The sequence below is a fragment of the Ctenocephalides felis genome, unplaced genomic scaffold (assembly GCF_003426905.1).
Source record: "Ctenocephalides felis isolate EL2017-DRISC unplaced genomic scaffold, ASM342690v1 CF-g0.4_SCAFFOLD_01492, whole genome shotgun sequence".
NCBI classification, from domain to species: domain Eukaryota; kingdom Metazoa; phylum Arthropoda; class Insecta; order Siphonaptera; family Pulicidae; genus Ctenocephalides; species Ctenocephalides felis.
The window spans coordinates 54,406,111-54,415,106 of record NW_020537646.1 but is presented as its reverse complement, the minus strand read 5'-3'; positions in this window follow the sequence as shown (position 1 = coordinate 54,415,106).

Here is an 8,996-nt window from a genome sequence, read left to right as displayed (position 1 = left end):
CATTTATAGCGGTAGGAGATTATAATGCTAAGCACACATTCTGGGGTTCTAGACTGATCACCCCTAGGGGTCGAGAACTTTATAAATCGATGGAAAAAAACAATCTTAAGTCAATATCTACCGGCAAACCTACTTATTGGCCAACAGATCTTAAAAAAAATCCCGATCTAATAGATTTTTTCATAACTAAAGGCGTTAACAATAATTGTTTAGATATCAAATCAAATTTAGATTTAAATTCTGATCATTCGCCAATTATTCTGCAATATTCTACAACTACAGAAGTAAATCAAAACTCATATTTTCTCACAAATAGATTTACTAATTGGTCATTATTCCAAGAGATAATTGATGAAAAAATTTCTTGCAACATACCTCTTAAAAATGAACAGGATTTAAACTTGGCGATAACAAACTTCACAATTCTACTATCATCAGCAGCTCAAAAATCTACTATACATTCAAATGCAAGTAGCAAACCTAATTACCCTATTAACATTAAAAAAATTATAGCTCAAAAACGCAAATTGCGAAAAATATGGCAAACCACATATTAACCGATAAAAACAAATTTAACTGTGCCTGCAGGAATCTTAAGACTTTATTATATGAATATAAGAATGAATGCCTTAAAAATTATTTAACTAATCTTTCATCCACTAAAGACACAAATTATTCTCTTTGGAAGGCAACGAAGAGATTAAAAAGGCCGATAGTACATATACCTCCAGTGCGTAAACTTGATGGTTCCTGGGCAAGAAGTTCAGAAGAAAAATCGGAAGAATTTTCAGAACACTTGAAAAATACATTCCAGCCTCATCTCCGCAGTTGCAACGTAAATGATGAACATTTTATTCATAATTGTTTACAGAATGAATCTATACCAGGCCAAATAGTAAAACGCATAACGGTGACCGAATTGAAAAATTATGTCAAGGCTGCAAATCCTAATAAATCTCCTGGACCAGATAAAATTACGATAAAAATGATAAAAGAACTGCCAGAAAAGGGATTTAGATTATTAACAATAATATTCATTTCAATTCTTAGATTAAAAGTGTTCCCTCAAGCTTGGAAAATAGCTAAAATAATTCTTATACTTAAACCTGGGAAAGATCCTCATTTATTGTCTTCCTATAGACCAATAAGCCTACTTCCTTGTGTTTCGAAGATATTTGAAAAGTTATTACTCCAACGCATTAAGTCAGAATTGTTGAATCAAAACCTAATTCCAAATCACCAATTCGGCTTTAGAGAACAACACTCAACCATAGAACAGGTACATCGCCTAGTAAATATAATTAACGAATCGTTCCATGCAAAAAAATATTGTTCGGCTGTGTTTTTAGACGTTGCGCAAGCATTTGACAAAGTATGGCACACTGGTTTGTTGTACAAACTAAAACTCTGTTTATCAGAACCGATATTTTCAATAATAAAATCGTTCCTTGAAAATAGAGAATTTTTCGTCAACATTAACAACGAGGAGTCGACCAGAAGAAAGATCCTTTCTGGGGTGCCCCAGGGAAGCGTCCTTTCTCCAACTCTACACATATACACAGCGGATTTTCCTTTATACTCCGGAACAAGCGTGTCGACATTTGCTGACGATACATGTATCATTGCCTCCAATAAAGATCCCGCAATAGCTTCGCAACTATTACAAGAACATCTAGATATTGCTACAAAATGGCTTTCTTTATGGAGAATTATGACAAACGGCTCAAAATCTACGCATATCACGTTCACGCTGCGTACTGGTATATGCCCTACAATTAAGTTAAATGGACAGGAAATCCCAGTAAAAGATAGCGTAAAATATCTCGGAATACACCTAGACACAAAATTGAACTGGAGAGTTCACATTAACAAGAAAAAACAGCAGATTGATGAACTATTCAAAAAACATTACTGGCTACTAAATAAACGTTCCGAACTATCGACGAATAACAAGTTAATTATTTATAAATGTATTTTTAAACCAGTGTGGTCTTATGGGATTCAACTATGGGGCACCGCCAAAAAAACCAATCTACAGATTATTCAGCGAGTGCAGAACAAGATCATAAGGCAGGCACTGAATGCACCTAGGTACGTTCCCAACTGGCTGATTCACCAGGACAGCAATATAATGACAGTAAATGAAGAAATTCAACAAAAACAAACAACTACAAAAAAAGAATAGACGAGCACCCAAATTACTTGGCCAACAAAGTATACTCAGAAGCGCGCCCAACAAGACTAAAACGAAAAATTCCAAATGATCTTATAAATTTGTAAATTATTATTATTATTATTATTATTATTATTGTTATTATTATTGTTATTATTATTATTACTATTATTATTATTATTATTATTATTATTATTATTATTATTATTATTATTATTATTATTATTATTATTATTATTATTATTATTATTATTATTATTATCTTACTATTTCTATTATTGCTATTTTGTTATATTTTATTATTTTTCTAGTATTATTTTATTATTCTAAAATTTTATATATTATTTATTAATCTTATTTTTATTATTATTTGCTTATATTTTACATTAAATCATATTACGGATATTATTTTCATATAAATTTTATCCTTTGCTCTTTTATTTATTTAAATTTATATTATTATTTATCAATATTACTTGATGTTAATAAATTAGCAGTTGTAATAATTATTGAAATTAAAAAAAAAAAAAAAAAAACTTTCAAACGCTTTAGTAGAAAGAGAAGTTAGTATTATATAATTAGTTTTTACAGGCATCATAAAATGAAAACATGTAGACTTCCTCTAAATTTTCAAAAGTGACTCAGATCTGCACTACGACAAGAGATATAACCTTAAATTCTAATGACATTCCGACAACATGCATCTCGGTGGCGTACGCATACAACCAAATATTCCTCGCACCTGACATGACGACCAATAACAATCAACCCGTAGAGAATGACCCGCGAAAGCCAATGACTATTCACTTATAGTATAATGTGTATTATTAACATTAACGCGAAAAGCAAAAATGCTTTACGAGAGCTTATGTACTTACCAATTTGAAGAAAATAGTATTGTTTTAGACATCAGTATTTTTTTATATTTTTAACAAAATTCTGTAATAAATTTTTGGTGTAATTTCTATTTGTGTCCGGAACTGAATCATAAAGAGTACCCCATAGCATTTAAACCTATTTGCTGTAACAATATCAAACAGCAATTCACGAAGAAATTAAACAATTGAAAGAACTGAATCAACAATTTCTTCAAAATTATATCCAACTCAAGATATGGTCGCATAAACGTTGCATCTGCGTTTCATACATGTGTACCCGTATAGTCTGATCTGGACTATATCGATACTTTATCGAACTGGTGGGGCGCATGGCATCGTGCCTTAAAGCAAATTGCTGGAATTTCCCGTACCATTTTTTTTAAAAGATTTAAAAGAAAAAAAAATCACTTTGAAAGAATTAGATTTTTGAGTAACTATAAATTTTTGACAAAAATCTTCTTTTTTTTGAAAAAAAAAACCTTTTTGAAGAAAAATTTATTTTGAAATATTTTGGAAATTCTGCATTTTTTTTCAAAGCAATCGTACTGCTTTAATTGCATAGAGACGAAATATCGAAGCGCGTAAGCGCCGCGTTGCCGTCTAACGGATAAACATTGGTACGGAACCCATAGGGATGTAAACAAAATTTATACCTATTGTTAAAATCTCTATAAAATATCTGATAATTTGATGTGCATATGTCTATTGGTCATTTTTGACCGCCAAATGGCTCATTTTTTTACTTTTTCCTCCATATCTCCGAAGTCGTTGTACCTTCCTTTCGAAAAATTTAAACAGTTCTTAATGTAGTCAATACAATTAAAATGCTTTTCAAATTATTCAAATCGGACGAACATTGGTACGGAACCCATAGGGATGTAAACAAAATTTATACCTATTGTTAAAATCTCTATAAAATATCTGATAATTTGATGTGCATATGTCTATTGGTCATTTTTGATCGCCAAATGGCTCATTTTTTTACTTTTTCCTCCATATCTCCGAAGTCGTTGTACCTTCCTTTCGAAAAATTTAAACAGTTCTTAATGTAGTCAATACAAATAAAATGCTTTTCAAATTATTCAAATCGGACGCTCCGTTCTCTTAAAAACTGAGTTACCATTTTTGGCACTTTTTGCCCCTATCTCCGGAACGGCTAGACCTGCCTTTGCTAAAAACTAATCAGCACGTCTCCTTATCAATACGAATCGATGTTTTTTGAATTATTCAAATCGCTTCATCCGTGTTCCCTAAATACACACACATACACGCAAACACACACACATATACATCCATTTTTTCTAAAGTACATGCCAAAATGTTCGGAAGGTGTTGAAACGTAAAGATATATAAAAATTTGCATTTTCGATTTTTTTGCGATTACTATAACTTGCCCTACGGGAATCGACTTTGAGAAATTTGAGAAATTTGAAAAATTCGATTACTAATATTAAATTCTCTAGAAATTTCAAGTCGTACCGAATCGAATGACACAACTTTGGAAAAAGTATGTGTGTTTGTGTTCAACCTTCGTCCAAAATTCACTAAAATTTTAGCTTTGTCATAAGCTTAAATAATATTTAAGCTTTTGATAACATTTATCATTTATTTCTAATATTGTTATTTTGTTATATTTATTATTAACTGTCACTTATTGTTTTTATTCCACTTTATTGTTTTTCTAGTATTATTTTTATTATTCACAAATTTAATTTATATTAAAAGAGCTTCTATTGAAGGGGGTAAAAGCCAGACAAGTTGTGCAGCTTAGACATATAGGTCGAAACCAACATCAGTGCCGCTGACAAGGAGCAATTCTTCAGCATTATACAACAAACCTGCGTAATTTTATTTTCCTGTCTCACCGTCATCATTTCGAACTTCCATTCAGTCTTCCCCATCTTCGATTCAATCTGCACCAACACTAAACCGAAGAATCAACAATCTGGCCTGTCTGCAGCCAGTGAGATCCAGATCTTAACACAACGGAAGGATTTTATAGGGAGCCTTACAAAATAAAAAGGTCTCTAAGGATCAAGATAACTTACAATAATAAATATACTATAATACCTAACTTTCTAACAACATGCCCATAAACCATACTTTACAAATATCTAACCGAAGAAAATGCCACAGAGGCACAAGTAACACGATACGCAATGTATAGTTTGATTGACTATAGTTTGACAAGTTAAAACAGATTATGTTCAGTATTAGATAGTGTTGTTATTCTTTAAATTTATAATTTAATTATTATTGGAAATATATATTTTTAAATGTTAATAAGAATGCTTATTTTGATTTTAAATTAGATTTTTATTTAATTCTCAAGTGACCATTTGTTTGCTCACTGCCTTTTGTATTATTTTTTCAATTTTATTAATAGTTGAACATACCGTACGTGCGCCTCAAAGTTTTTGCTGCTCGCGCTACCATCGGTATTTGGCCGCTCTTTGCACTTGAACGCATTCTCTCTAATAAATATATAATTTTAATGTTGAATTAAGCTTTTCTGTGCTCAGGTCTGGCCTAGAAATAACAAATTAATTATGTTTGTTTTTCATTTTTATTTTTGCTGATGATTGAACATTTGAATCATAGAATTCTACGCAAATTTTAAATTGTAAGAATAGTTTTATACTAAATTAAACTAGATTTTTTTTTATAATTTACTTAATTAACTTTTTACCTGCAGTTTGATGTTCTCGATGGGTCATACGTTATTATTTAATCATCTTCGACGATCGAAACGTCAGGGGTTGCACTATCTTCCATATTGTCTGCGATTGGATTATCGTCATTGCAAAGTTTTTCGAAAAGGCTGTCTGCGCCTTCCTCTTCATCACTATCTTGTAATGGGACTTGTGCATTACTGCAAGTTCCACTACAATTTGTGCAGATAATGGAGCACTTCAATCCTGCTTTTCTGCATCGACAGGCTTTCTGACATCCATTTGTGCATTGGCAAGAAATCAGATTCAAGAAGGTGTGCTGAGCTGAGGGCTGGAGTGAAGACACAGAAATCAGGCCATTTTTGCTTCTTTTTGATCCCTATTGTTCTGCATTTACCTCATTCCCATACTACTGCTGAATTTGGTGATATTTTCAGAATGAATACCTGGGTTGGTGGTAGTGATGCAATATTAAACTTAATTTTGTATGCCAATTTTGTGAAGTACGCATATCTAAAGAGATTTATAGATATATTTTTTATGATATTCTCATCACTACAACCGTACAATTTAAGAAGGACGCGTTCTCCAGCTGTTGCAATATCTCTGGATCAGCTTTTGGATTATCAAATATATGGATAATTTCATTTAGATCTTGATTTTTACATAATGTATTTATATATTCGATTTTACCTTGATTAAAAATTGCTGAAGTTGTATCGCAACCACTAAAGGCGTGCAAAAACAATGTATGATCTACAGCTGTTTTTTTCTATTAGGCTACTTTTAGAATATAACTGTTGCAAAATTTTTCTTCTTCCCGGTTTTAGTAAATATATATTTGAACGCGTTGATATAGCCGTCAACAGGATAAGAAGATCAACATCTTTGCCAATAACTATTACAGAATCAAACATAGTGGAAATGTTAATTGCAGCATTAATTATTAACGTATTCGCATCTTCGGTGGCTTGTTTGATCATAATGTTTGCAGCTTCAAATTTTAATTTCAACATTTCAATGAGACGTTTCTTGTTTAAATCGTTGGCCAAAAATTTATTTTGTGGCACAGCCGGGGTCATTGTTTCATCAAAAGTTATGTCTACTGAAGCAGTAAGCCATGGCTTTAAAAATGAAAGTAACACTAGTATACGGAACGATAAAAATATACTGACGTCTAGAAAAAATACTTCAAATGATTCTGAACATATTATAGATATGTAGATGTAGAAATGCAGATAATTGACATTGTGTATTGTTATTCGAAGATAATATGATCTTATGTACAATACGCAGTAATCTAATCGTTGCAATCGAGTTATTAGAACGATTATCGCCAAAGATTAATTCTATATATAGTTCCAATTTGAGTTTATTTAATATTTCATAGTTTAATAATGCAAAATTTACATAAATATTGCCAAAAAAATAAAATAAATGCATTAAATTGTATGATTCAAAATGTTCAATCATCAGCAAAAATAAAAATGAAAAACAAAAATAATTAATTTATGTTATTTCTAGGCCAGACCTGAGCACAGAAAAGCTTAATTCAACATTGAAATTATATATTTATTAGAGAGAATGCGTTCAAGTGCAAAGAGCGGCCAAATACCGATGGTAGCGCGAGCAGCAAAAACTTTGAGGCGCACGTACGCTAAAACTATTGATGTTACAGAAAAAACGTTATTGAATAAATTATAGAGAATTGTGTCTAGTTTAATTTTGTATATAGTTATTTTAATGTAACATGAGTCAGAAAGGAGATATCGTTAAAAAACTGTTTTTTGACGCAATTTTTCCAATATGGCGGCGGCAGCGGCAAAAATTCGAGGTGGCAAAGTTGAAATTCGTAAAGATCACATCAAAATCTATTGAATCACTAATTTTCAAAACATCCGCAAAACTCTTTAGGTAAAACTACTAAATGACTGAACTAATATGATAATAATTTTTTTACAGAAATGTCGTTCAGATACTAATGCTGTTATTGATCGGGTATTTTCTCAATTATTTCCACAACATACTATATAGAAGTCATGGTGATAATATGAATTTCAAATTTGAAAATTTTTGTAGAAGCGTAATTTATATGAAACTATGGATGGCTCATACGTCAAATGTCAAATGTTTTTGACAGATGATGTTCTCTTAGGATGTTTTAGGTGAATATTATTTAATTGTAGTGAGTAGTTTTGTTTGTAGTTTTATTCATACACAAAATCGTTATTAATCGGGCAGCAAGTGTTATTAAAAATTCAAAATAACAACTTTTAAAAATGTTAATTTGAAAATGCGTTTTTAGCACTATTTTTTTCAAGTTTTAGCAAATCATATTTATCTCAAACTCGATGCTCTGAAAGGACTCATTTGCATAATTTTATATTCATTAGCATTTATAAAATTTATAAAAAATTTCTAGATTATATTATTATTTTATTTAGATTATTTAAATTAAAAACATGAATTTGGAAACGATCAAAGGGGACATTTTGTCGAATAACATTTTATATGTTATAATTTGCCCAGAATTGATTGAAGAATTGATAGTAATATATAAAGGTCCGAGGTTAAAAAGGTTCACGACCGATGTGTCAAAAACCAGTAAAGTTAAGCATTGTTTAACAACAATATTTGAAAGTGGAAGAAAAAAGATGTATAATTAGCTATAACCTTGATTCTTATGACTTTGCTATCGGGAGATAAACGGTAATCTTTGAAAATCCATGATTAAAGTATTTTCTTCCGTTGGTAATTTTTTAGCATTAGTTAAAAGTGCAATTGTTTTGTAAAATACCTTTAAAATTAAAATAAAACATTAAACCTGTTTGCCACCTGGTCGTTCCAAGTTAACCCGCCTATAGGGTAAAAAAGTCTAGATAACAATTTTTTGAAAGACATAAAAAAGCACATTTCTACAATGATGAAGTAGTTGGCAGTTTTACTGAACGTTGTCAGATAAATATTTGTTTGAAATGTGTTATTTGTTGTGATATATTTGTTTTGGTTTTCACAATATAGTTTATATTTGCTCAAAGTCAAATTGGACCTTTGTGCCTCGCCCTGCTCTACATATATACTTTTTATTAAATTTACTTTAATTCATCGAATGTTACTTGAAACTTTTCAAAAAGCAGGTCAAAGAAGAAATACTTAGTTCAGTTTCTATCTCTCCTCGCAGAAATTTGAAAATTTTGTATGAGTTCACTAGTATTATTCACAATTATACACAAAATCCAGAATCCAAAAAAAATCTGAAAAACTTGAAACGTA